Source organism: Colias eurytheme, chromosome 10 (assembly GCF_061535395.1).
Source record: "Colias eurytheme isolate Ceu_HAF_F1 chromosome 10, ilColEury1 Martin Lab GWU primary, whole genome shotgun sequence".
NCBI classification, from domain to species: domain Eukaryota; kingdom Metazoa; phylum Arthropoda; class Insecta; order Lepidoptera; family Pieridae; genus Colias; species Colias eurytheme.
Window position 1 is genome coordinate 2,071,544 of NC_142989.1, and position 25,765 is coordinate 2,097,308.

Below are 25,765 nucleotides of genomic sequence, written 5' to 3' on the forward strand. Positions count from 1 at the left end.
TCTGGAAACACAATTGGGCCCGGAAGATGGCGCTGCAGTCACTCCTCCTAATCACATGAACCGATTTGGATGAATATTTGTGTGCACATTTCATTGTTGTGGGATGATTGGTTGATTCGTTTTCACATTAGCTAATATTATGTATTTTTGTTGTAAACTTAATTTAATGTTTATAATACATTATTATTGGTATAAATAAGCCAGTGTTCGTCTCACGTTGCTGTACCTGCCTACCTACCCTACCAGGGCCTAACTTTGTTCTGGCTATTTTATTTTGATTATTTGTAATGAATAATTACAATTATAATAGAGTGCAAAAAATAAATACATGCGTCAATATATTTTGTGTTTTTTTTAAAACAATTTTTCTATTTAAAAAAAATATCATTCCGACCGCGGCTTTGCCCGCTTGGAATTAGGTTATATCGTGAATCCTGTTTTATCCCACAGAAGTGTTCAGTTCGGATAAAAAGTATCCTATGTGTAAATCCAGGCAATTAGCTATATTTTATCAAAATTGGTAATGTAGTCTTGACGTGATTAAGTAACAACTAACAAAAAAATATACAAATTAACATCCAAAGTTTCGCATCAGTTTTACTGTATTAGTGATATCTTCCACTCTTGACTTTGACTGAGAAGAATTAGGGTTTATAACTTCTTTCAGAAATAGTACCTTTCATTTCTGGGCATGATGTAATATCTACGTCAGCATAAAATTCTATCTAAATCAATTCAGTAGTCCGCGTTATTGAGTACCATTTCATTTCTTCAGAGTAACAATATTTTTTGTTATTTTAAAGATTATTTATAACCTGTATTATTTTGTAATAAAGTAAACATTACGAAATGATAATAATTATTAATAATGTCTAAGTAGTTGTTAAAAAGAAGATTATTTGTTTATAAGCAAGAAAATAAAACCAATAAATCAACAATTAAATAAATGTATGACAATATTATAACTGTATGACGACTCCATACATGTTTGTCCCGAGTCGGCCAGCGGCAGCGCGGCGAGTTTGCAAGAATGACTTCGCGCACACCCGCGTTCGCGATAGCGAGCTATTAGACTCCGCCCGCCAAGCAGTGGATTTTTTTTTGTGTATCGTCTTAAGGTGATGAATTAATTTTTCTAACATTTACGGCCCTTTTCAAACCTTCGTAATTTTTATATTATTAAAGTTGTCGTGATGAAAATTCTTGACAAGAAAGTTCAATAGTAACACAATACGTCTACCGTTTTAGAAACATGATTCCATGATATTTTCTCGATAGAAAAAAAATACAAAGTTATCATTGTTATTTTTTTTTAATCTCTGGCATCTTCAAAATAACAAACGTAAAGTTACGACTTTTTGGATATTAACTATAAAATATACAACCTATACGTCTACCGTGTTAGAATTTTGAAATATGCGATGGTTTTGAAATAAACAAGAAATACTTGAAATTAGCGCGCGACCAGCCAATATAGCGAGAGCCGCCCTGTACCTTCCTACCCCGATCGCTGCACGAGTCATTCCCGCTACGGCCGTCACACGGGGAACTTGTGTCGCTCGCGCAATCGTAAAAAAGGGTGACAACACGATAAGACAAAATGAGACAAATGGGGACAATAAAGAAAATAAGAAGAAGAAACATAAAGGTTGGAGGAAAAAGAATGCTTACAATTGGAACAAATTAATGAAGTAAGTTTGTTTTATTTTAAATTTGATGATAATTGTATTATAGACGATGTTTGATATGTACCCCTGTTTTAAGTACATAACGAATGTGTAAGATTTTTTCATTTATAGCATAAATAATCTGTTCAGAAATCCGGAATCCAGAAGGAAAATAAACCCACTGATTGTTCACAATGTGAATCCACTCCTTCGTAAGTACCTTTATTCAGTCAAAAATGTATGTTATCAAAGCTCTACTGGTTTTATCGCATGATTCCATTTTTAGCAAAAAGCAACAAAGTGCAAAGAAATAAAAAATCATGGTGAACTTAGTGGAAGTATGGCGGACATAATATGGAACAGGAGCTCATTGGAGTAGTATTATATTTAAAAAAAATACGAAATAATTTCAAGAATTACATTTCTTAGAAGGTGGTAGATAAGTATGTTGTATAAAGAATTTGATGTTGATATTTATTTCATTTATACTTACTACACCTGTGCGGGAAATTGCTTAGTAATAAAACAGGTTTATATTCATATTTACATAGTAATGTGAGTTTTCATTTCGAAAAATTTTGTGTAAGTATATTAAATTGAGTTCCTGGGTGATCTGGAAACACAATTGGGCCCGGAAGATGGCGCTGCAGTCACTCCTCCTAATGACATGAACCGATTTGGATGAATATTTGTGTGCACATTTCATTTTTGTGGGATGATTGGTTGATTCGCTTTCACATTAGCTAATATTATGTATTTTTGTTGTTAGAAAGTAAACTTGATTTAATGTTTATAATACATTATTATTGGTATAAATAAGCCAGTGTTCGTCTCACATTGCTGTACCTGCCTACCTACCCTACCAGGGCCTAACTTTGTTCTGGCTATTTTATTTTGATTATTTGTAATGAATAATTACAATTATAATAGAGTGCAAAAAATAAATACATGCGTCAATATATTTTGTGTTTTTTTTAAACAATTTTTTTATTTAAAAAAATATCATTCCGACCGCGGCTTTGCCCGCGTGGAATTAGATTATATCGTGAATCCTGTCTTATCCCATAATTTGAAAGAAGTGTTCAGATCGGATAAAAAGTATCCTATGTGTAAATCCAGGCAATTAGCTATATGAAGTTTCGCATCCGGCATCAGTTTTACTGTATTAGTGACATCTTCCACTCTTGACTTTGACTGAGAAGAATTAGGGTTTATAACTTCTTTCAGAAATATTACCTTTCATTTCTGGGCATGACGTAATGTCTACGTCAGCATCAAATTATATCTAAATCCATTCAGTAGTCCGCGTTATTGAGTACCATTTCATTTTTTCAGAGTAACAATATTTTTTGTTATTTTAAAGATTATTTATAACCTGTATTATTTTGTAATAAAGTAAACATTACGAAATAATAATAATTATTAATAATGTCTAAGTAGTTGTTAAAAAGAAGATTATTTGTTTATAAGCAAGAAAATAAAACCAATAAATCAACAATTAAATATATGTATAAGAATATTATAACTGTATGACGACTCCATACATGTTTGTCCCGAGTCGGCTAGCGGCAGCGCGGCGAGTTTGCAAGAATGACTTCGCGCACACCCGCGATCGCGATAGCGAGCTATTAGACTCCGCCCGCCAAGCAGTAGATTTTTTTTTGTGTATCGTCTTAAATCTTCGTAGATGATTGCAGTTTGCATGTAGCCGTATCGCACTATACTAATAGTTCTGTAAGGGTACATCCACATGACATTTATTTTTTGCTTCGTTACAAGGCCGTAGTCGCAGTTAATATTCGTCTTTTATATTAAAATCATAGGATGCATCAGACTGTGAGTGGCTTTATATGTATTTTTATTATTAATTCATAAACCTTGAGACAGTGATAACAGATACGTTTATTGTGGTACGTATATTATGCAATAGAATAAAATTACGAATTTTGTTAATATTTTTATAACTAAAAATTTGATTGTTTTTGATTCTGTATATATAACACTTTTATACTTTAATATTGACCACCGATTTTTGCCACCTTCTTCTTACCAGTACCGTTACTAATTCCCTCTTGTGCTTGCTAGCTAACAAATTGACGCAGATAATTGAGATCTTGACTGATAACTTCCTTACATAACACCACAAATAATACTTATTCAAACGGACATGAACTTCTCTTTTCCAGTCCCTTTTTCAGGAGACATTATGCACAAAGTATGGACATCGCCTAACTTTACACGCGTAATGCCGTGCGCGCTGCGTGGGGATCAAGGTTGCGAGAAATAACACACACCATTCGCATATACATATATAAGATATATATTACTCTATATCTTTGAACAGTTGCCCATCGATTGGAGTATCTACGTAACGCGTCGGCTGGACATCCGGTTGCGCCCAAAAAGTTCACCGTTGTTTATTTTATGTTGTATTTTTTAGACATTTCAGTTATATGTTACTAATGTGTTCGATCGATGCTGCATATAAAGAAGCAACCTAAGCATTTAGATATTATAAAAAATACCTATTGATTGAAGACAACACACTGTATTTAAGGAAAAGTCAACTGAAATTAACAATAATGGCAACAATTAAAATAATTGAATTCCGAATTTGACACAACATTTAGTTTGTAAACGAGTTAATTGTAAATACATTACATTAAACTTTTCATAAATTTTTCATGACGCTAAAATTTTACACAGCGTAATGCATAGACACAAACAGATTTTTTTATTTTTCAGTGAAGTTAATTTTGACTTCGCTGAAAAATTCATATTATTGATGTATAAACTAAAAAACACGTGCTTATAATAATATTTTCGGAAAAAATATAAATTAGCTTGTAACTTATTACAATGAATAAGGAACTCACATCTCGTTGCTCAGCTTCTATTGGTCTTAGTGAGATGATATTATATAGCCTGTAGTCTTCCTCAATAAATCATAATATTAATAAGTATGTAAATAATACATAAGTAGGTATTTAACTTGAAGAATGAAGATGGTTAATACTCGTTAAATCCCTTATTGTTAGTTCTTTTACTCTCCAAATGTATTTAGAAAGAGATACAACCTACATTTTTTTTATATGTACCTAACATTTATTGAAATTTTGAATTTTTTTTCTCCCTTATTCACAATTCACAATTTTGTTAATCTAGAATAGAAAGTTTAAAATTACAAATAGTCTCAGTCAGTCAGCTTTCTTAAATTATACTTAAAAAGAAGAAAACTTTAATATACCTATATTTAGACTACCCATGTTGCAAAATTTATGGGTCATTTGAACCACCATGTGACCTTAAGAGCATAAAATAATAAGATTCAGCACTATGACGTCACTTGTAACTTGTAAGCTGTCCAACTGAGTGCAGATGAGAATTCGAAAGTACAGGTAGAGATTTATTCCCCTTGTCTCCATGATTTTTGTACGGCGTTGCGGAATAATGGATTAAAAACAGTATTGAAATAGTATGACACAGATGCCGTACAAAAATGGTGGTCCACAAAGTCGGAATTTATTTTTATTTTCCGACAATTGCCCGGGTAAATTTGGTCATTTGATTTTGTTTAATTTACATACAATTAGATTACTTATAAACATATTAAATAAAACCTGGACAGGAATACATTATATTTCAAATTACAATTGATAATGAGTGCATGCCTATTTACTGAATTTAAATAGTTTTAAAATTTAATTGTGTCCTTGTACTAAGCATTATACAACGTAGACACTAGTACCTAGGTACGATAGTTAAACGCACGTTACAAGTCGCGTATGTAATTATTACACAATGTAATATAATGTGTAGATATATAGTTGTATTCTCTTGGAAAAATGTTCAACTAGCTGTGTCATGAAAGACTATAAAAATACATTGTATATTTGTATTATAAAATTGTTCGTGCACCACGAGTAGATATGATTAAGTGGTAGAGCTATATCTATTTTCAACACATTTTGGTTTAATGAGGAGGATTTATTAAAATCACTACATAGTATAAAATTAAGTCGCTCTCTCTGTCCCTATGTCCCTATGTAAGCTTAAATCTTTAAAACAATCAACGGATTTTGATGCGCTTTTTTATTAGATAGAGTGATTCAAGAGGAAGGTTTTAGTACATATATAATTTATTAGGTTTTAGACAAAGCGGGCGAAGCCGCGGACCGAAAGCTAGTATAGGTAATATAGATGGGAAGATTTTGCTTGTTTATATTTCATATTCAACTGCTGGTGAGATACGATCTTCATATTGACAGTTTCAGAGTCAACTCGATACGCATCATATTTATGTTTGTATATTTGCTTTTGAATTTATATCTTTAAATTTACATTTTCATTGTTCGTTGACAAATGGCGGTCCGAAATTATTAAGAGTATAATTTTTCGAAACTAATGTATTGGAACCTATTCCTGGTCTAAGAGCTGGTGTGGGAACGACCTTCACCGATCAGATAAGATGAGACGTAGTTATCAAATAATATGTTATTGTATGCTTATGATAACTTTCCCGTCAAAAAGTGCGATGAAAAATATAAATTTTTTAAACGACTTACTAATAACAAATATATACCATACATGATCAATAATTGACTAAAATATCAGGCCAAGTAACAACGGACTAGTCAAGAATTTTTTCGGAGGGAAAAAAAGCTCTTTTCAAAAAATAAATCACTACTTTTTTTGTTGACTTTTGGTAGTTGTACTATTGGTTTTTATCGATTGAAAATTTTCGTTTTTTACCTTCAAGCCGAACAGGATAACTAGTCGTTAAATTCAAACTTACTCCAAAAACTTTTTTGTTCGTGTTTTTTTAACATTATTTAAGAACGGTCTTTTTATACATATACTGCCTATTTACGATGTAACGCACTAGAAAAATCGGTAATACTATCGGTATAAGTTATAACTACATAGTTACTCATTACATTGTGTATGGTAGTTAAATATAGGAATATTATGAATAATGTGGTAATGCAGTGCGCGGGCGACGCATACGTAGCGCCTACGCTCAATTTTTGCACGAAACAGCCTATCACTCGCTGACATCGGCATCGTCTCAATAAATTCACTATTATTGTTCAGAAATCATATCATAAAGTTGGGCGTGACAACTTGAAATGCTCGATTTATGCACGTTACTTAAATACTTAAATGGGCTTATAAAATTGATTATCTTACATTATCCGGATCACGTCAATAAATTGACGTCAATAACTATTATTATTTCAAATAATACGTTGGTACAGGACTAATTATCTAAATAAATAACACCATTTATAATTCAAGAATGTAACGATTATTACAATCTTTAATTTCTTAGATTTGTCTAAAACCCCATTATAAATTATAATATAGATACTACTACCTGTTTTTTGATCATAATATCTCAACAAAAACGACTCAGAAAATGCAATGCCTATGTGATGAAATTGAGTGATTAAAATGTATTTCAAAACGGAAAAACACAAGTCCTGACATATCCACCACAATAGTCTAATCAAATATAAATCAAATATTCCATTTAATGTCGGGCATTGCCTCTTGCAGACCAATAACAGCCTCATGGGGATTTCCTAAACGCGAAGCAGCAAAAAGTTAAATTACAAAGATGAGGTTGACGTCCCAGATCTTTAAATCTAATAGATCCTTAGTATAAGCGTCACTACGCTTTTGTTTTTCAAATACTTGCTAAATGCTACGTCACAAAATGACTAGAAAATGTATGTGTATTACCACGAATAATATAATACTGTATTAGGTTCGAAGTATTTAGCAAATGGTTACACGTTAGTCAAAATTGCCATCAATATCAGCCTTTATTATTTCCGAAACTAGAAACACAAAAATATCAGAATATGAATATTTTTAGGTTATTAATAATTAAAAAGGCAAACAAAATAAAGACCGAGATCGTATAAGCTTTTGAAAGCTCGCTTGCCTAGATTCAAACTCTCAATGCTAACGATTTGACAAGAACCTTAAAAATTATGTTAATCCTATATATATTAATGCATAGACTATAGATGATATTTGATATGCATTTTCCTGTTTTTTTATTATAATATTTATATGTTAAATAATAACACCGGTAAACAACGGAATATTAACTTTTTAGATACGTTTTCTTACTATGTAAGCCAAGCAATTAGTTTAGACATACACAATTAATAAGAATGAAAAATGAAGAAAGAAAAATTATTTTTCTTTCTTCAAAAATAACCAAGAAATACATCATTATCATGTACCTACCAGAGATTATACTGTTAATCATAGGTAGGTACCAATGCACGATTTCACTATATAGTATAAAAAAGTCGCTTTTTCTGTCCCTATGTCCCTATGTATGCTTAAATCTTTAAAACGAAAAACGAATCTTTAAAAAAAGAGGAAGGTTTTAGTATATAATTTATTAGGTTTTAGACAAAGCGGGCAAAGCCGCGGGCGGAAAGGTAGTTAGAAATATTTGAAAAAAATTATTACCAATGTGGAATCACGGAATTCAACAAAACCCATATGAGTCGTTTATTATTTTTTCTAGTTAACAAAAAAATATTTCGTTAGCTAGTTATAGCATACACAGACATTGCAAAAACAATTCGCAAGGTCACTAAGACCCAGACAGTTTCTCGTTTTTCCTGTATTCTTTTTTAGATTTAATTTATCTTAAATCTTTAAATGCACTACGTTGTGTAATATACAAAATTATTTATTTTACCTTAAACTAACTTCTATAACTAATACGTTTTGAATTTACTTAAAACGAATATTATATATAATGTTATTTTACTGAAAGAAAAAAAGCAGATCAAAATTTTAAATATTCTATAATCTATGATTCGAGTATGTATTTATATGGATTAGCAATATGTATGAATATATGTGTATGTATTTATTATTTATGTACTTATGTACTTCTCACCCACCTCCTCCTTTATTACTTCACACAGTGGGTTGCCTGGAAGAGATAACTCTTTAGTGATAAGGCCGGCCTCTGTGCTAGTCTAGCTATAAGTTTTAGTTTTAAGTAATTTGTATTATTAACTAACATAGTAAAGTGTAATAAATAAATAAATAAATAAATAATTCTTCGTATCGTTGTAAGAACAAGCAATTAGTGCTTCTAGCCTTCTAACATAAGTACTAGAAACCTAGACCGTGAACATGAGTATTGAACTTATTCAAGGGGAAGTACCTAATAAAGTTTCGAACCATTAAACATTTGTAGTGTACATTTATGCCTTCGTAGTTATTAAATATATGACCTTAAACGACATGGGGTTTACCTATAATCAATTTAATAACTTAATTTTTATATGAATCCAAATATTATAGGAGTCGATGTGTGAATACAAAATTATCTAATACGATTGGGAAAAAAAATCGTATTGTATATTTTATCTCAACTTTATGACTACATAATTTATTTATATTAAATCATAAAATATGTTAAATAGTAATATATTTTTTTATTTAAGATATATAATATATCACATAAATAAAATATTTAGCTGCTGAATTTAAATCACAACTACGAAATAAGCTCAAGTAACATTTCTTAGGATTATAAGGAAAGGGACAAACCTTGATAAGACATCAACGGGCTTATCTCTATATATTATATCGTTTTCCTTTCTTTAACTAAATACTGCTATAATATTTTATAAGATATTTAATTACATATATCAATATATAAAAAATAAAAGATATGTGTTGCTATCATACCAACAAAGAAACGATAGATAGGTATAAAATTAAAATAAAAAAGAAAATAAAAAATACCACTTCAATAAGGGGAAATGTGAAAAAACTGTCTAATGTCTGTTAATATAATTAAAGCCAGACACTGCATGAGTACGTATGATACAAAAAAATCTCGCATTATGGTCTCATTTGCAAATTACGAACATTAATCTTCAAATTGTGGAAATAAAGAAGTGAATAAAGTTGTATTTTTTAATTGATATATCATAAAAACCTAGTAATTTTTTTAACTTACTTTATTTAAAATACTTTTTCATGTCTTTGACTTACATACGAGATTAAAATGTATGAAAATCGATTATAAATAATGAGTTTAGATGCTTCATGCACTCGATATGGGATAAATATTGGCAGCGAACAGTCACGCATATGTTTTTTAATTGGATCCGAACTCGCCTGAATTTTCTCTCTATACGAATGTTTTCAAATTTAAAAATATTCCAGGAAAAAATATGAGAAAGCCTGTATAGCATTTGCAATGCGTTATAGGAATCAAGTTTAAACAAAGGCGCGATTGCCTATTCGAATACACATCGAATGTTCCGAGCACTTTATCTTCGAAATAGATAATTGGTTTATCACATTTTTTATGAATGCGCTAATTAAGTCTCAACTATTATGCATGTGCTCAAGGGTAAAGTCTGCGTCCGGACATATGCTCTTGCGACTATTCGTGTGTGCGTACGTAGACGCTGTGACCTAGGTGCCTATTGTAAGCTAAGTGTCCGTGTGTTGATGTTTACGTGTGTGCGTAGCAGCCGCCGACGACTGACTTTTTCGATTGCAGATAGTTGCTATGCCCAAAATATAGACGCGGATGAATTTCGTGTCAATGTTACGCATTTTGCGCCGTACCGGGAGAGCTATGGAATCTATAAACTGTACGGATGGTTCAACGAAATCAAGTTTTTGTAACTATTAATTATTGGTGTGTTTTGTTTTGTACTATTTTGATACACACGATACGATTTGATACGATTTCAAAGTTATCGAATATATTTTTAACTTCATATTTGCAGAAATTTTTATACCTACTGATAGAAGGTACTTAATTGAAGATGGTAGAACTTTAAAAAAAATACTTCAAATTCAATAAAATTAAGCAAAATACCATAATATAAGTAACTAGCTTTCCACCCGCAGCTTCGCCCGCGCAGTCAAAGATAAACCCGCATAGTTCCCGTTCCCGTGGGATTTCCGGGATAAAACCTATCCTATTTCCCGGGGTAAAAAGTAGCCTATGTCCTTTCTTGGGTATCAAAATATCTCTATACCAAATTTCATGCAAATTGGTTCAGTAGTTAAGGCGTGATTGAGTAACAGACAGACAGACAGAGTTACTTTCGCATTTATAATATTATATTAGTATATTAGCATTAGTATATTAGTATGGATGAAAATAATTTTCACCGTCAAAATATTTTACCTACCTACAACAAATTCGCGAAAAAGCTTAATTTCAAAGAGTAGGTAATAGAGTCCGCATTCGTACAAAACGACTAAACGATTTTTAATACAATTTTTTGTGGTAGAATAACATTTTGAATACGTTCTATTTATTTTGAAAAAAATCCCCTTTAACCTGTTAGTCAGTAATCTTTGATGAAACTCGAAAAATATTAAAAGTGCTGATTTAATTAGTGTTTGATTATTATAACTCTCAAGCTTAAGTGGACGTTAAACATAGCAATGACAAAATAAACTTGAATTGAAATAAAATCTGAATATAAAATAACCATACATATATCTCGATGAAAATAACTAAGAAATTATACCTATGGAAAAATAATTCTGCGCTTACTAATTTGCAGTAATTCTAGTGTTAAATAAAATATTGATATAAGTTAATTTAAGCCTAAATTAATTTGAATTTACAAAGCACTTACAAGTCACTAATACGAGCCATAACAATATTCTATTAGTTTTGAAGTTAATGCGTGTTTGCTAAAATTATACATTACATTCCGTGGGACAGGAAAGGTGTGAATCAAAACAAATCATATGATATTGTTATCAACCAGCTAGCTTTTGTTTAATTTAATATAATTAGTAGCTGTATATTATTATTATATATTACTAGTGTACCCCGGCTTCGTCTGTGGTTTACATACTGATGTCGAAACTAACGCTGAAACGTGCGTAGGATCATGCACAAAACAGTCAAAACTACTGAAGATCAACAACATGCATATTGCATAGATATAGGAAAAACATTAATTTGTAAATAGACAACTCAACTCAGTTAATACTGCTTTTTGTAAGTCTCACATTTGTTTTTGTTTCTCATGTCTACAAAATTATTATATTATGTAATTTAAGTCATTGACATAATGGTGATAATATCTTAAAAGACAATAAATTTTGCACAGTGATATCTGATAGTAAAAAAGCAGATTAACAGGATAACGTTAATATTTTGTGTAAATAATAATATGATGTTAATTGTCATTGTGTTGGCTCAAAAATATATCTGCTAATATAGAACTGAAATAAATTGGGCCTAGAGGAAAATGTTATTTACAAAAAATACCAATTAAATTAATTAAAAACAATTAAAATACGGTTTATAATGTAATAAACATGATTTAGGTTCTATTATTTTGAAAGAACTTTAACTTCAAAACGTGATGTATTGAAAAGGTCGATTTTAACAATACTTGCACTATAATTTAGTATTATGCTTACTTTCCGCCTTGTTGCTACAAATAAGCTCTACAAGTTTCAACATAGATTCAATAAAAGAGAAAATAATATTAACTATCAATATTATCTTTTCTTAATATCTTTAATAATATCTTTTCTTTTTATTTAATCATCGATCATTTTAAAAGTGGGAATAAAACATTAATACCACGTTACCTTAAAATAACATGAAAATAATGACGATTTATAAAAATTTTAAACTTTGTTTTATACTATATAGTGATGTAAAAAATATCAATTATAAAAAGACCGAGACCGAAGCGTTTTATTAACAAAATATCTGCCCGTTATAACTCATGTGATCAAGTGATCAAAATAAAGATAAATGTTTTTTGTCTTGTTTATTTACAGTCAAAGAGCACCTGTACTTAATTGAAATAAGTTTAATTTCGATAATTCTTTTTTTATTATATTCCTTGAAGTACGAGGATGGTTCTTATGTAGAGAAAACGTAAACATGTACCACGGGCGAAGCCGGGGCGGACCGCTAGTTTTATATATAAAAATGAATCGCAAAATGTGTTGGTAAGCGCATAACTCGAGAACGGCTGAACCGATTTCGATAATTCTTTTTTTATTATATTCCTTGAAGTACGAGGATTGTTCTTATGTAGAGAAAACGTAAATATGTACCACGGGGGAAGCCGGGTCGGACCGCTAGTTATCAATAAAATTGTGTTATATCTTTGTAGTATTTTTTACGACTAGATCAAATTGTTTTGGTGACATAGATTACTGGAAATTGAATTTTTGATATGACTTTTTCTTTTAAGTTTTTATTCAAGTAAAAAATCAGTCATATTAGAAATTCCTATTCAAAGAATATTGTGACAAAAACATAATCTTATATTAGGTAGCTAACATGTTTTAAAGAAATGGTTATTTAGCGACTGAAAAAATTTTACTTTTTTAATTTTTTTAGTATTTTCGTTTTGTAAGATTTGCCGCCTAACATAATAACTTTTCAATTTTGAAAAATTAACAAATTAATCGACGATGGGCAGAGCTTGGATGAGCAACTAGTATTTTTACGTACGATATAATAACATTAACAAAAACATACATATTTTTAACATTCTCTACGGCTCTACCACGCTGTTAGCTCTAGCTCTATTATAGCTAATAAAATGGACAAATAAATGATATTTATCTTAAAGAATCAAAAATATTTTCATTAAAACATAATAAATTTTATACTGATATAGTAAAAAATCTATACTTAATATTGTACTTTATATTCATCTTCTGATATTACATTGTGATAATAATTGTTACCGGCGACACATTACCTAACTTTATAACCTACTAGCGGTCCGCCCCGGCTTCGCCCGTGGTACATATTTCGTAATAAAAGGTAGCCTATGTTCTTTCTCAGGGTCTAAAGATTGTCTGTGCCAATTTTCATCAAAATCGGTTTAGAGGTTTATGCGTGAAAACAATACATACATACATACATACATAATTACAAACTTTTCCTCTTTATAATATTAGTATAGATTACTCTATACCACAATATTTTATTAATGTATTTAAAAGATAAACTGGATAGAATTCACAATTTTTTTTAATAAAATTTCTAATTATTAAAATTAAAACCTTCCTTTTCTTTAATTATATATACGTATATACTACATGCCGTTTCATAATCAACTTCAAAATAACAACTAAAATTCAGATTATGTATTTGTATAGGTAACCAGTTTATTTATTTATTATTCGATCGATACAAAAGTAAAAAAAATAAAATAAACACGAAGTTGAAAGAGCGTTTTATAATATTTAGAAACGACTTCTGTTGCATAAATTTCAAGAATTTAATTTTTTCACCTGAGAAGATATTTTCAACATTTCTACTGATTTTCATCTATTGTACATTTCAACGCCATCAAAGCTAATTAGTTTTACAAAATAACCATAGTCTTATCTAAATAACTGAATGCTGCCCAAAACCGCCAATCTTCATGGAAACTAGCCAAGAGTGGAAGAGATAATATTACATACACATATATACATAAATACATACACATATATACACCGTACACGTAAAACTATGCTGTATCTATCAAACTCTCTCAACGAAGAATCGATAGAACCGTAAAAATATAATAATTATTGTAGTACATAAAGTTGCATGTGTAGTCGAGTATATTAAAGAAGCAGTAAATACGGAACTAACTAACTAAACATTTTAATAAGAGACACGAAAACAAAGGTAAATACTTCATCGGAAGATGAGGTTCACTCATTAGGTTATCTTCTTATATATAAAAATGAATCGCAAAATGTGTTGGTAAGCGCATAACTCGAGAACGGCTGAACCGATTTCGATAATTCTTTTTTTATTATATTCCTTGAAGTACGAGGACGGTTTTTATGTAGAGAAAACGTAAATATGTACCACGGGCGAAGCCAGGGCGGACCGCTAGTATTCATATAAAACTCATAATTTGTTGCGCAATTTCTATCATATTTTGATTGGAAATAAATCCATCACAAACAAATAGATATAATAATTATGAATAAAGCATAATTGCTTTTAAACAATTGTCAAAATCTAACCTTCAGTAAGCTTTGTTTAGCTTATTACATTGTAATAATTAACATAATTAACTTTTACTATTGCTTTTAAATGAAACAAAGAACTTTCAGTGCATACCCAGATTATATAAATGAGAAATCTATAATACCTAATGTTGATAAGAGTTATGTTTATTATATTATTTTATAAGGCTTTTTATTTCTCCGCTAATTTGAAGTTACTTTCATATTATAAATATTAGATGAAATTTTACCTATTTTGTACAAATCAATCCTAGACACTAAATTATTATTACATGTTTGTTAAAGGCAAAATATCAACATATATTATTAAAGCACTAAATCGTAGGAGTCTGAAATATTTTGAAGCATAAGTTAAAACCTATCCAGTCATTTTGGCTGTTATCAGATAGGTTTCACTGTGATAACCTTGGCACCGAGGTTATTAGGATATTCACATTTATTTTACAATCTTTCAAATCTAAAGACGTTTTGCAAGTATGTATGTAGATAGATATTATAATACCCATTTTAAAGACAAGCTTTATGCGCTTGCAATTTACAAAAGAAATGTTTATTTAACAAAATGTGCATGTTTTATTTGAAAATTGATTGAAGTTTGCATTGATTTACTTGCGGTTTAGATTTACTAGCATGAGATATTAAATATGTATAAGCAGCTGAGTTGCATCTTTCAGCGTATAGAAATAAATAATTTATGCTCTTTGCCAATCAGATCATCGAATAATATCTATTTTTCATTAGAAATGTATCCTACGCTTACATTATGATGCAGTCTTTAACTTTTGTATCCTTACAAATAGAATGTCACATGTATGCTAAAACGTTAACAAAGATAAACTTAATCCATGAAAAAACGTATAAAATATTATAATGAACATGCCGTTTGCAAACTTACCTACTCAAATAAATAGTCCAACTTGCACCGAGAAAGAACAATTGAACCTTTTTTTGGTTCTTAAATAAATAAATGCATGCTTATTGAGATTTCACGTCTATATGACAATAATTCATATTACATTTTGATTATAATGTGAGGTAGGTCAGGCCTGCGTGTATAAAAATAACTGTTATCATCAACGTATGCAAAATTATCTATAGTATTGTTACCTGTGGAGAAATTTCGACTGATAACGAAAAAATGTATAATATACCGATATTTTCATAAAATTACAATGTAAGATTTATATAAGTCGATATAATATATAATTACTTAAGTAACGTAATAACTAATTGAATTTAATTGCATTTAATAATTGCAATTATCTCGATATATATTATTGCTCTCGATAATTGCAAGTATCTCATCTTAATTCTCAATACTTTTAAAAGAACGAAGAATTATTTTTGCCAAATTCACTAATAAAACAAAGAAGCGCTAATTTTTCAAAGTATTTATAGTACTTATAAAGCAATATAAATTTGAATATTGTAAATAAATAATTTTCAGAGCCAGCTATTAGATTCTAAATATACGAAGTCCACGGTAATAGCAGATAAAAGAAAACATAATATATGCATAGACTGCCTTAAATTCTTCCTTAGAAAAGTTTTCACATCAACAAAATAAGATAAAACTGAAAAGGAATCCATAAAATCATGCATTGATATTTTTATCTAATTGAAACATGATAAACTTATCAATATTATCGTTATCAATGCAATTGTTTAATGCTTTTGAATTTTCTATTAAATAATAAAGCCTAGGAAATGTGTAAAATTGGGAATGTGCATAACTAGGTTTGTAAACCAATTGACTCTACATTTTCTCTTGAAGCGTTGTAACTTGTATATAACACCAAACTAAAGATTTCAACCGCCAATATTTGAAATTCTACTAAATCTATCTCGTATCAGAAAATACTGTATCATATTTGCTGCTGCTATGTGAAAAATTACATATCTTTACTCCATAAAAAGAAAATTCGCAAGTTTTAATTGATAATGTGCAAAATTTTAAGTCTAAAATGTGAATATTTAAGGAAATATTATAAAATAATTGCAAACGTAATATATCTCGTAAATATTGTATTTCAAATGAATAACTAAGTTAACTAACTATACTTTTAAAAATATATTTCAATGTTAGATGAGAATAAACGTAAAATTTCAATTTTCAAACGTGCGTTTTCTAAAGAGCAGTAAAATGTATAAAACAGTGTGGAACTGTACGGTTTTCCGTATGAGTCATCTGTGGTTTCCCTCGTGTTTCGGACCTACCTAGTGAAACGACGGGCCGGGGTGCGCGTACGGCTGAAGGGATCGCGCTGGGCGCTCAGGAAGACTTCGGGCGGCGCACAACACTCACATTCAAATATTCATCTAACCTTGATGCGAATCGCCGCACTCCGGGTTCCATCCGACGATGGTCGTCGATACAGACGGGTCGAAGGGCTCGCTTCAGGTGTAACAGTGAAAACGGCACTGGGTTTTATGCGATAGGTTTTTAGGCGCGGGCGTCGGGCCGGACGGCAGGCGCATCGGCGCGCCGCCACCGGCGGTGTTTACGCGAGGCTGCGGCGCGGTGGCCGCGCTACATGTCACGGTGCGGCGAGCGCGCTCTTCGCGCCTTGGTCACCGACTCACAGTGGCGTCGCCGTCCTACTGTCTGCCCGACGACGGCCGGGACGGCGGCGCGCGTTGCACCGCCCCGCTGCACTCCGCCTGCCCCCCTGCCGCGCGCCTCCTCGGCCCCCTCCTCTCGCCGCACTCCACCCGTCCCGCCCCGAAGAATTTTCCGCATCGGGCGGGAAAAATCGATTGTGCAGCGAGCCCCGAATAATTTCGGCAAGACGCACGGCGCCCTTGCGTCCTCACCGTTGCGTTGCTTGCCGCTTGCGACCGCGACTGAGCGGTCAAGCGCAGCGCGCTCACGACTTGTCGCCGCTGCCTTCGCCGCTCTTCGCGCTTCCGTCAACTATTTGATAACAATGCAATTACATTCAAAATAATTATCTTTTTGATATATTACGTTTAACGAATACATAGTACTTGTACACACATTTAACACGCACTAGTCTTCTGGTCATTAAATGTCGTATGCTTGTTAAAATTTATTTCAACAATTAAGTAGGGCAATGTAGTAACCGTTACATATTTTGACGTCACAATTCCAGGGATTCAATCTTAAAAGCGAAATCAGCACAAACATAGCTACGTTTTGCATTAACTATTTGGCAGTTTTGAAATATAAAAAAAAAACATTACCTGAACATTAAATGTACCTATGTAAGTTTGTGTTTATACATAATTAATTTATTACTGACTACGTTTATTATTAACTTAACACTTTTATTATTGTAATACATTACGTAGAACAATAAAGTTTTTATTTATTATAGCACCGATTCTAAATAATGTAGCAATAGAAAAACGTCATTAAAATTAATGTAGAGTTATATTTATAAACATGACTTTAGCTACCTGATTTTTGTAAACATCAATTTAAATTTAAAAAAATGTAGAGTTTTTGACCATAAATTGTGTAAGTGGCTTTAATTAGCTTATAAGTGCAATATGCTAGTTCAACCGGTCCATAACTATGATTTGCGTCACATCAGCTTTCGTCTACGTTAAAACAAACAGCGGAACGAAGTCTGCGGCTGAAATTTCATTCTCTGTCGCCGCCGTCCATCACCGATTTATTTCTTAATATTATATAAAGTGAAAGCGTATTAATACCTCTATCAAATTAGATTGTTTTAAATTACCAAAGTATTGGTAGTTACGCGTAAAAGGCATCGTACGTGCCAGATAGGCAGAAATAAATATTATTCGTACAACTAATGCATGCACATTACAATTCTCAGAATATTACATCAATGTCTAACAGTTTACGGGTGTTGAGTTTCCTATTTATAGGTAAACGGTCTCGATAAATACCGTGAATGGTGTTGTTAATTAAATATACATTAATTATTGTTGATTTTATTTGGTATACATAATTCATAAAGATCCGACAGTTGCGCTGTAAGCACTAAAAAGGTTGCATTTGATTTTAAAAATTAAGGTTAGTCGAGCTCTACCAATTTAAAAACCTTCTCAACTATTGATTTGATAGATAAATATATAAATATTCTGAAAAATAATTATTTGTTTAACATAAATCAATATAAACCAATAAAATTAAAACGCATTAAAGTCTTAAAAATATGAAATGCAAATTCTCCTACAAATGAAGCTAAGTTGATCCGCATCGATTGCAATTAGTGCCGGATTATACTAAATAATGATGTCTGAATAAAAATGGATGTATTTTCTATTATAATTGCGATATATAGAGAGCAAACACCCAGACATTGCATCAAAGTAAACACGTTAAATGAAAGCGGTCTCCGACCTTTTCGTAGGGCTTTGTCCTGAGACGGGTTCAAAATACGTCTAAATTTCGTCTGCCCTAGGCAGCCACGTTTCTAATAGAACTAATATTAAATTTATTCTTCAGTTTTTATTTCATTAGACGGTTTTTGTTTTGTACACGTGATGGAAAAGACTTTGTATTCACTTATTTGAAGATATATATTTTTTTTAATTTGTTTTTTTTTAGTAGCGTTATAAATGGCAATTACTTATGTTAAAAATTGATTTGCTAAAACTATGTTGAAGATAGATTATGAGCTAGAACAAAAACTATTTATGAATTTACAAATTTCCTTAAAATATTCATTTTTGTGAAGGATAAGATTTTATTCTTCATCATTGTATATTGAAGAATTCACATTTAATATAGGTAATATTTTTGGTGAATTTTTTTTATGTAATTGCTTAGTATCAATGAACTGCTGTTATAAGAAAAAAAAGGTACGTAATGAGTTGTGGGAATATTATTCATGATTGTAAAGATATTTTGTATCGCATCGTTTTTGGTAGAGTAGCATTGTTTTAATCAACATTATTTTTAGAATCGAATGCAGACGCTCTTATGAATAAGTTAGGTTTTTAATCGAGGCCATCCATTTATATTATAGACACTTTTAACCTACTTTATTTTTTCTACTATGTAAATTAAATCATTGCGTTTAATCGATTTAAATTTTAATTAAACATTGAACTTACTGACGTGTGTAAATTATTTATGCGTCTAAAAATATTTATTTATAATTACAACTAGCCACAGCAAATTAGATTCAGAATCGTCGATCAGATCGAATAATTCGTGTAGTTTTGAAAGTTACTACAGTTATTCCTAAAGGTGTCCCGATGAATATACTAAAAGCCCCCGAGGGAGGGACACAAGCCGGCGGCGGGGGAGGGGGGGAAAGGTCTCTTTTTCAAGGTTTTTGCTTGTAACTCGAAATTTTTTTCATAATATCTCTTTAGTGACTTCTACATTAATTATCTACATTAAATTTCCTATAAATTACGTCTCAACATTTTTACTGTACGATCAATACTTTAGGAGATACAGAGTATTAAAGGTAAGAAAAATAAGAAACAACATAGTTTTACAAATTTTAATTATAAAAAGAAATAACATCTTTTTTTGCACGAGTATGCCGACTTATTAGTCAAATTGTGTTTCATCTTCGTCATCTTTATCACTAACATCGATAGGGGGTCCATTAGTACAAGCTCCTAGGCAGCCGTTACAGATAAGACTACACATAATGCCCGCTTTTCGGCAACTGCATTTTCCGGAACATCCACTTTTACATCGGCAAAAAATTGAATTTAACAACGCTTCAGGAGCAGGAGGATCCAAGGTCGTGATTGGTTCTAAGTATCCATCGACTCTTCGCTTCCAACCCCATATTTCAGGAGGCAGTTGGTTCCCAAGCCACTCCTGTACTTGATGGAATACTCTGTAGGCGTGATATTTTGCTGACCCTTTGGTAGGGGGGAGGGAAGAAAGATCCGGTTTGGGCTTGGTACAAGATTTCAGAAAAACTGTGAATCGATGTCTGTTGATCTCAGACTGAGTACAGGGCGCTCGGTATACTGCAAGAAACATTTTTTCTCCGGCTTCTGCTATAACCTCCTGAGTTGACGTTGGGTCATAAAATACAGTTGCTGTTTCCTTTAGTGACGGCTTTTGATCAAAAATCTTGATAATTGATGTTTTTCCCTTCCTGTAAATAGCTGAGGTTGTATCACACCCACTGAAACTACTTCTTCCCTCCCCCCTACCAAAGGGTCAGCAAAATATCACGCCTACAGAGTATTCCATCAAGTACAGGAGTGGCTTGGGAACCAACTGCCTCCTGAAATATGGGGTTGGAAGCGAAGAGTCGATGGATACTTAGAACCAATCACGACCTTGGATCCTCCTGCTCCTGAAGCGTTGTTAAATTCAAATTTTTGCCGATGTAAAAGTGGATGTTCCGGAAAATGCAGTTGCCGAAAAGCGGGCATTATGTGTAGTCTTATCTGTAACGGCTGCCTAGGAGCTTGTACTAATGGACCCCCTATCGATGTTAGTGATAAAGATGACGAAGATGAAACACAATTTGACTAATAAGTCGGCATACTCGTGCAAAAAAAGATGTTATTTCTTTTTATAATTAAAATTTGTAAAACTATGTTGTTTCTTATTTTTCTTACCTTTAATACTCTGTATCTCCTAAAGTATTGATCGTACAGTAAAAATGTTGAGACGTAATTTATAGGAAATTTAATGTAGATAATTAATGTAGAAGTCACTAAAGAGATATTATGAAAAAAATTTCGAGTTACAAGCAAAAACCTTGAAAAAGAGACCTTTCCCCCCCTCCCCCGCCGCCGGCTTGTGTCCCTCCCTCGGGGGCTTTTTGTATATTCATCTGGACATCTTTAGGAATAACTGTAGCAACTTTCAAAACTACACGAATTATTCGATCTGAATAAATTAATTTTCCCATACTAAACTAGGAATAAACGTAACAATTTTTTAAGTCATTTAAAAAAACATCTAACAGGAAAAACACACAGATTTTTAAATGATGTATTCATCCTCTTGACCTGATCAACAAACATTGCTAATTAATTATAAAAACTACCGTTGTGTCTAGAAATAAATTCAAATTTAATATAATTTCAAAACAAATCTTTATTTACAAAGCATTCAGTCGCAATAATTTATGTTAAATGATACATTTATTGTAATCTGTCACAAATCAACAAACGTTAATGGCATAAAAAAAAAAACTATATATAAATCAAATGGGCATAAAATGACGTCACATTGTATTCAGTTAATACCACATTACATGCCCTTTGGAGCGGGATTATGGGTAAAGAGGGTAGTGGAGCAAGGGGTCTCTGCTACCCTAAGTATCTATACATACACACATACATACATTTTAGTATGTAGATCGTCTGCATAGACGCATTTGCTATTCGTAGAAGAGCATATAATGTTTATTTACTATCATGTAGGGATACATTGTTATTGTTTAAGTAGTTTACCCGACTGTGTAAAGAGGGTTATGGTTTTTATATTTTTATTAACGTTCAGGTAGAATTATTTTACGGCAAGATTTTGGCGCCAAATGATGTTGTAAAATTTCGTAATAAAAATATTATATTGTTGAAGAATTAAATCAAAGCTTTTAAAATACAGTTCGATTATAAAAAGTAGGTATTTTTTTACAGTTTTGCTAAGACTAGACTTTTAAATATAGTCCAAATAATATACTTTTAAGTATATTATTTGCACTTGATAAGTAAGTATATTATTTTTGAAGTAATCACTTATTACTCTATAGGTACCTAATTAACAGGAAAAAACATCAATACAGCATTTACAAAAAAACAATAAAATCAACCCTCAATATTCCCTCAATTCTAAACACTTTCACTCTCATTTCTAGAAAGCAAACTTCATTATAATCAAACTATTCTATATAAGAGCAATATTTAATTTAGCACACGGTACAGTGGGTGGCATTCGCTCGCTGTCTCAGCACTGAAGTTCCGAGAAACTGTCGGACAGTGTGTACGTTTTTATGTTTATATCTTATGCAATCTATTCCGGCTATACCTTTTATTTCCTAAAATTTTTTCTGGACCTAGAATGTAATACGGAATTCATAGAAAAGGTTGTGAAATAGATACGTTATATTTTTAAAGTAGGTCATGCATAATATATTTAGTTTTATAGCAATCAAAGTATATGTTTTTAAATAATAGAAAAAAATGATCGATTTCTTTTAAATTATCCCGCCTCGTGATCGATGTTTTTCTATACTTTAAAATGTTATAATAAGTAAATATTAATTTTAAAAGTATAATTAACTTTATGGAAGTAGGTACTAGTGAACGACGCGTGCTTCATTACAATTGTTTAGAGACAACCTTTATATTTCTTTTGCCAAAATAAACATTCTGCTTCATTACAATTGTTTAGAGACAACCTTATTTCTTTTGCCAAAATAAATGTTCAAGATAAAATTCAAAGGAGTAACTTATAAGATGAGCAGCTATTCAATACGCGGGACTTCACAGAGCGAGCAGCCTCGCGAAGCAATTGCTGCTTGAAGCAGCTTTGTCAGTGTGGACATGGCACGGCTGAGGAAAATTGTAGCACAAGCAAAAATCTTATCATAATAGAGATGTGGAACAAACTAAATTTCATTCCTCAATCTGAGGAGTCAGGCCGTTAATTCTGAGCTTATAATCTTTGTGTGATTCATAATTTTGAATATATAGCAATTGTCTCTGTATTTAAAAAAATCTATACTAATATTATAAAGCTGAAGAGTTTGTTTGTTTGTTTGAACGCGCTAATCTCAACAGGAGCGGAGCAATGCGGGTGAAACCGCTAGTATAAGATAAATTAATAATTCTTCATTAAAATATAACGATCTACTGGTTAACTATTTTACTGCATCAGATATAAAGCTTAAGCTGAAAAAGTCTTGTTATAAATACATGCTAATATGTATATAGATACGTTAGTTAGAAGAGTCCAGCGTCTTATAGCATGAAGCTTTATCTTCTTCAAGAACGAAATAAATTGTCACTAAAAAAAGTTTTCCTATGAAACAAAAGATTGATACACTATCGATTCGATAAACTTAGTGATATGTGATTGCAATTGATTTTCATCGCTGATAGCACCGGATATCACGGAAATAGCAGTTTAACGCTGAATAACATGTTCCAGTGACCCGATCCTATCTCACTGAATTAATGTCAAAAACCTGCTTTATTTTTTTACTGGATGACCTATGAACTTCATCAAAAATCATATTTTTTTCCTATTTTAGCATCATTATTCTTTGACGCTCCGCTCCTATCGCTCTCGGCACGATGTTTATATTATAATCTGTGTCCTTGATCAATAAATATACTATCCAACACAAAAATGGTTGTTCATTTTGGATCAATAGCTTCAGAGCTTATCTCGTTCAAACAAACAATCAAACAAACTCAGCAGCTTTATAATATTTGTATTGCTTAGAAAAAAACATTCATCAAGGTTTGTACGTTGACCGGGCTGTCACTTCAGACGATTGAATTACATTTTTTTAGCTTAAAGCTAATTTTGGATGTTTACATTATATTCTAATGATTAATTAAATATTCTGTAGTGCGACAAGGTATGTCTATTGTATTGAAAATATTAATCACATTTAAATGTATGTAAAGAACCTTGTAGCATTTACCTCTTAAATCAAATTTTGCAAAAAAAAATACACAGTAAGAAAAAACTACTATTCGAGTGACACTTGTAGTATTTTTTGTTTGATTAAATTGACACGATGTTGTTAACATTGTTAAAAGAATAACATAATATATTGTTATTCGTATACTCTATATTTAGTAGACTCTATATTTTGTGTAATGAAAAGATTAATAAATTAAGAAAAAAAATTGACCTGACATACCCCGATTACCATAGGTATAATCTGTTTGGTTGTAAACATTTTTTAAATATCAGACTATACAGGCATTTCCTTTCATGGTAAATAGAAGCGTTGCGTATGATGTACCTACTGATCTTCTTGCCTTAAATGGTCTAGCGAAAGAAGTCAGCCTCATTGCTTTTGAAATTGCGTGAGAGCAGCATCCTGTAGAAAAACTTAATTATTTCCTGCAACTTATATAAGAGGCCTTTCAGTTAAGGAACATTTGTGTGGAAAACATTTCTCTGTTATTAATAAAGAGATGATGAAAGAGCAGAAGAAATTCGAATGTTGAGGTGGTATCTTGGAAGGCCGAGAAGCTAGAAGCTAGTTGCCATAGAACAGTAAAAAGACCGGCGGGTTCGAATCCCGCCCATGTGATCGATTTTTTTTCTATTCTTTAATATTCATAAATTGGTGTGTGGTAAATAATTGTAACGCTTTGATCATGGCACTCCATTGTCAGTAAAAAATGAGGTAAAACAATGTGTATCTATTAAAAGGTGAACTTAGGGACATAGCTGCAGAGCGCAATACTAATTAGGCGTGCGAGAGACACGTTCAGTCAGTTCCAATGGAAAAGCTGTTCATATAGAAGTCAGTACTAAAGACTTTGAGCATGTTCACAAACTAATCGAATGAACAATGACTTAGTGCGTGTCGAACCACACGCCTCAACACGTAGAAAACATCGGTATACAAGTGAGTGTCTCGTATACATAAATACTAGCTTTTCACCCGCGGCTTCGCTCGCGTAGTCATAGGAAACGCCGCATAGTTCCCGTCTCCGTGTAGTTTTCGGGATAAAATTTATCCTATGTACTTTTTGAGGACTTTAAGCTATATTTGTTACACATACAAATCAGTTCAGTGGTTAAGGCGTGATGAAGAGACAGACGCGCAGACTGAGTTACTTTCCTATTTATAATATTAGCTGTAATATTTTACACACAAACCAAATTATGTACGATAAGTAAATAAACCGAACAGTATAAGAGCAAAACATGCGAAAGTTTCCTTGCTGAAAGCTTTCAATCCTACATCATTATACTTATTTTGTACTGACATTAATACTTTCATGAAATAGAAATCTATTTCATGATAGTATGAATGTCAGTTCTATTTCATAAAAGTGAAAACTAACACAATTATGCATAATATTTACTACATCATACTGAACGTGGATAACTGAGGAAACCACTACGAATGTAACAAAAACTTCACGTGAACTATGCGAGA

The 25,765-nt window shown here is 31.7% G+C and overlaps 1 protein-coding gene and 1 long non-coding RNA gene across 4 annotated transcripts in view; one reads left to right on the top strand and one right to left on the bottom strand.

The window, feature by feature from the left end:
* mamo (maternal gene required for meiosis) overlaps positions 1 to 17,336 on the bottom strand; it is a 38,423-nt gene extending 21,087 nt beyond the window's left edge. For 2 of the 3 annotated variants that reach the window (XM_090106044.1, XM_090106042.1), the window contains exon 1: positions 17,030 to 17,336. The gene's annotated coding sequence lies outside the window, so the exon portion shown is untranslated. Of the gene's footprint in view, positions 1 to 16,922 lie in introns of all 3 variants that reach the window. The other variant, XM_090106043.1, reaches the window with a different exon arrangement.
* On the top strand, positions 1,163 to 2,724 carry LOC149905025 (uncharacterized). The gene is made up of 3 exons (XR_016457118.1): positions 1,163 to 1,691; positions 1,818 to 1,879; positions 1,954 to 2,724. It is a non-coding gene; the product is annotated as an uncharacterized LOC149905025 (long non-coding RNA).
* Positions 17,337 to 25,765: the final 8,429 nt, after the last annotated feature.